At 38.9% G+C, this 5,401-nt stretch overlaps 1 non-coding gene across 1 annotated transcript; it reads left to right on the top strand.

Annotated features, from left to right (window-relative positions):
- The first annotated feature begins 4,227 nt into the window (after window positions 1-4,227).
- On the top strand, window positions 4,228-4,334 carry LOC128282022 (small nucleolar RNA R71). Its single transcript, XR_008272327.1, has one exon. It is a non-coding gene; the product is annotated as a small nucleolar RNA R71 (small nucleolar RNA).
- Window positions 4,335-5,401: the final 1,067 nt, after the last annotated feature.

Consider the following 5,401-nt stretch of genomic DNA (forward strand, 5'->3'; position numbering starts at 1 on the left):
AACAGGTGGTAAACCCGGTAATTCTTCGGGAAAAACATCCGGGTATTCACAAACCACTGGCACAGATTCAGGCTTCTTTTCTAACTCCTTGTCATCAAGTACATACGCAAGGTACGCTTCACACCCCTTTCTTACATATTTCTGAGCCAACATCGATGATATTTACAGCTGACAACCTATTCAAGTCAGTAGACTCAACTCGAATTACCTCGTTATTTACACACCTTAAATTGATGGTTTTTCCTTTGCAAATTTACAATTGCATCATGTACGGTCAACCAATCCATACCGAGGATAACATCAAATTCGTCAAATGGTAAAAGCATCAAATCGGCCGGAAAATAGGAACCTTAGATTATTAGGGGACATTTCTTGCACACTTTGTCGACAAGCACGTAACGACCCAAAGGATTTGACACCTGAATTACAAACTCAGTAAACTCAATAGGTAGAGTCTTACTGGATGCTAAGGTTTCACATATATAAGAATGAGTAGAACCAAGGTCAATCAAAGCAATCACATTAGTATCAAAGAGAGTAAAAGTACCGGTAATAACATCTGGCGAGGAAGCATCCTCGCGTGCGCGTATAGCGTAAGCTCTAGCAGGAGCACGAGCCTCAGATCTGGTTGTAGCATCTCTAGATCCTCTCTGACCGCCACTAGCATTGCCCGTATTCCTAGATGGTCTACCCCGAGTAGTAGTAGCACCAAGTTTCCCACTCTGATTTACGTTCTGTTCAGACAATCTCGGGTAATCTTTAATAAAGTGGTCAGCCGATCCGCACTTGTAACAGGAGCGGTCATGGAATCTACAACTCCCCGAATGCCATTTACCACAATACTGACACTCCGTTCTATCTCGACGATCATTTCCAACATGGCATCAAGTGACTCGTGCACTCACAGGGGGTCGATCACGATCTCGTCTAGAAAAACCTGAAGTGTCTCTAGATCGGCCTAAATCATCTCTAAATTTCTTCGATGACTATTGAAAGGGCCTCCCAAAAGACCTTTTACGAAACTCCTTTGCTCCCATATCAGCTTTTCTTTTCTCCATACTGAGCTCCTCGGCTTTGCAAGCTCGCTCGACAAGTACCACAAATTCTCGGATTTCCAAAATGCCAACATACAGCTTTATATCATCATTCAGTCCATCCTCGAAACGTTTACATATCACGGCTTCTGAAGAAATGCATTCTCGAGCGTACCGGCTAAGCCTTACAAACTTTCGTTCATAATCGATAACCGACATGGAACCTTGTTTAAGTTCAAGAAATTCCTTCCATTTTTGATCCATGAATCTCTGACTGATATACTTTTTCTGAAACTCGGTTTGGAAAAACTCCCAAGTTACTTGCTCTCTGGGCTGTGAAGTCAACGTATTCCACCAATAGTAGGCAGAATCACGTAGCAAGGAGATAGTACACTTTAGGCACTCATCGGGTGTGCAAGATAGCTCATCGAGTACCTGAATAGTGTTGTCCAACCAAAATTCAGCTTGCTCGGCATCATCGCTGTCCGTAGCTTTAAATTCAGTAGCCCCGTGTTTTCGGATTCTGTCAACTGGGGGCTTATTTGACCTTATTTGGTTAGTTACAGGAGGTATTGTAGGTGCGGGGGTGGTATTAGTCGGGAATGGAGGTTGTGGAATAGCCGTACTAGTTCGAATGTATTGGTTGAACCAATCATTCATCACGCTATAAAAAGCTTGTCTAGCTTCACCGTTCGATTACTAGCAATAGGTTGAGAGTCCGCCGGCGCTGTCCCTTGCGCGGGAGCAGGCGCTACACTCTCAAGATCATCAGCTACCCTCGGTTGGGATCGGAATCCATTACTATAAATAAACACATTTTCAATTGTCAGAAATCACCACACTATCAAATAATCGCAAAATGGCATGTATAGCTAGACCCAAACGTATTACGGTGTCCTAGAATCGACTAAACCGTAGCTCTGATACTAATAAAATTGTAACACCCCGTACCCTATACCGTTGCCGGAGTCGAACACGAGATATTTACGGACTTATTTCATTTATTTTCACAGTCCATTTTAAAAATTTCCAGACAAGCTGGCTAACTGCGTCACTGTTACCTTAAAAATCATATCTTGAGTTCCAAAACTCGAAAACCAGTTTCGTAAATTTTACCTAAAACTAGACTCATATATCCATCTACAAATTTTTTTCTAGAATTTTTGGTCAAGCCAATTAGTACAGTTTATTAGTTAAAGTCTCCCCTGTTTCAGGGTTTGACTGCTCTGACCTTCATGCATTACGACTTATATATCTTCCTGTACAGGGATTCATTACTTATGCCGTTTGTTTCTAACGAACCTAGACTCAAAAATGAATCTATACATATATGGCATGACCTCTAATTATCGCTGGTTAATTTATAGTAAATTTCCAAAGTCAGATCAGGGGATCCATAAATCATTCTGGCCCTATTCCACGAAAACTTAAATATCTCTCAAAATACGACTCATATGATCGTTTTGTTTCTTCCATATGAAAGTAGATTCATCAAGGTTCGATTACATAATTTATTCACTATTTAATTCCATTCATACTATTTTTAGTGATTTTTCCAAATCCACACCACTACTACTATCAGCATCTGTTTTTAAGGTAAACTTTACCTATTTCATGGTTTTCCATGAATCAACTAGAATTTGTCATACAAAGCACCAAAATGATCATGATTAACCATTCCAATGGCTAATCGTTACCAAACATTTCCATACCTCTCAAAGAACAACATACAAAATGATTATGATGCTATGCTCAAAGTATATATAAGCCATTTTCGCATGGCTATCCAAATTTATACAAAACCAAAGGGTACATGACCAACAACAAAAAGGGTAGTCCTATACATGCCATTTTCAGAGTTCAACCAAAAGTGTACCAAAAGGGCTTTGATAGTGTGGACGACTTCGACTTCGACAATCCCGAGTCATCAATCACCATTACATGTATCACTACAAAGCTTCACACTTAGCATGCAAATGACATCAACACAAGTCCACCTTAGCCGAAACTTAGCTCATCTTCATGCCTCATCACCACAACATCAAACACCAACCAAGAAGACAACACCCATGGCCGAATATCATCTCCATCTCATAGCAAAGATTTAAACCATGGGCTAGGTAGAACTCAAGCTAGCAACTAAAACTATGCATGAATCTCATGGAACAACATCAACATACCTTAGTCTAGTGAACCACCATAGCCGATTTTCTCCAAGCTCTTTCCCTTCTTTTTCTTTTTTCTATTCGGCCAAGTTCAACAACATGAGAACTTTTTCTTTTTTTTTTCTTCATCATTTTCCTTTTCATTATTTTATTACCATGCTCCTTATTTTATCATTTCTAACATAAAGCATTAACACAACATGTTTATGACATGTTTTACCCATCACATTTTGTCCACCCTTATTGTCATGGCGGCCACTACTAATTAAATGGGAAATTGACATGCAAGTCCACCCTTTGATTACATGCACTAATAGATCCTTATAGATTAATCTATCACATTTCAAAAGTGTCACACATAAGTCCTATTGACTAAATTCACATGCAATTAACTAAATCGAAGCTTAAAACTTTCACACATTCATATTCACATATTTTAGACAATAATTATCATATTCAAATAATTTGGTGACTCGGTTTAGCGGTCCCGAAACCGCTTTCTGACTAGGGTCACTTTAGGGCTGTCACACAGAGTGAGTGGTGGTGGTCTTTGATTTCCTTGGCTTCCCCATGAAAAATTTGGGTGGTTTCTCCAACTTGCGTTGTAAGTAGTACTGTAAGGATTATTTTGAGGTCTAGGATTATTACCCACATAATTCATTTGCTTATTTTCCAAGATAGGACAGTAGGGTAGATTTTCTGAATTGCTCATTCCACCTCCACTCGTGTCACACTCCTTCACCGGATGTACATGCGAAGAGCCACATAAACCATCAATCTTTCTATTTAAAAGTTCTACCTGATTTGACAACATGGTAACCACATCAACGTTAAAAACACCAGTTGCTTTTGTCAGCTTTGTCCTCATAACTTGCCACTGATAATTATTCAGTGACATCTACTCTATGAACTCATAAGCCTCCTCAGGTGTTTTATTTTTTATAGTACCACCGACAGCTGCATCGATCATTTGCCTAGTTGAGGGGTTCAAACCATTGTGGTAAGTCTAAACTTGTAGCCATAGAGGTAGCCCATGATGAGGGCACCTTCTCAATAGATCCTTATACCTCTCCCATCCATCATATAGGGTCTCTAAGTCCATTTGCACAAAGGAAGAGATATCATTCCTCAAATTTACTGTCTTGGCCGGTGAAAAGTATTTCGATTTAAGCTTCTCGGTCATTTGATCCCAAGTAGTGATGGAACCTCGTGGTAAGGAGTTCAACCACTGCTTAGCCTTGTTTCTCAACGAGAAGGGGAATAATCACAGAACTCTAAGAAATTGGCCAAATGAGTATTTGGGTCTTCATCCTGCAAACCATCAAACTGAACAAATTGTTGAATCATTTGAATAATGTTAGGTTTTAGTTGAAAATCATTTGCAGCAATAGTAGGTCTAACAATACTCGATTCGGCCACAGTGAGAGTGGGCTTGGCATAATTGTACATAGTATGAGGAGCAGGATTTTGATTTACAGGATTCACGGCAACCACACGAGGTAGCAGATTATTCCGATTGTCAGCCATCTCCTCGGTAATATTGGTATCATCCTCGTGCTCTTCCTCTATGTACTGTAGACTCCACCTTATTTCTCTACGATTTCTACACACTGTGCTTTCAATTTCACTGTAAAAAAAGTAGAGGTCATGATGGGTTTCTTCTAGTCATAAACTACAAGAACCTGCCAGAAGCAAAGGGAAGAAAAGTTAGTAAATTAAAATAAAAACAAAAAATAAATTGCAATAAAAATAAAAATGGCTAAAGTAATAAAAATCAAGCATTCCTAATATCTTAGTCCCTGGCAACGACACCAAAAACTTGATGATCGTTTTATGATTCACTAAACTAGACTACGATCACGACAAAAGGCAAGTACACTTATCGAAAGGTAGTATAGCTATGGTGAGTCCAGAATATTGTATCCACAAGGACTAAAAGTACTAGTATTAACTATCTTTCTATTATTTAGCCTAAAATAAAAGGGATTTATTTTAATCTAAAATTAACTAAACTAATTAACTAATGAATGCGATAGAGACTGAAGGAAATAAATGAATAGACCAATAATGAGGACAATACCCAAGGAAGAATCCACCTAGACTTCACTTATTATTCTGACTCTGAATTGAACGATTTATTCACTTGTCCTGATCCGTAGGAATCCTTAAATTATGTTAATATCTCTTTCGAGACTAAGAACA

The sequence above is a fragment of the Gossypium arboreum genome, chromosome 1 (assembly GCF_025698485.1).
Source record: "Gossypium arboreum isolate Shixiya-1 chromosome 1, ASM2569848v2, whole genome shotgun sequence".
Classification (NCBI taxonomy): Eukaryota; Viridiplantae; Streptophyta; class Magnoliopsida; order Malvales; family Malvaceae; genus Gossypium; species Gossypium arboreum.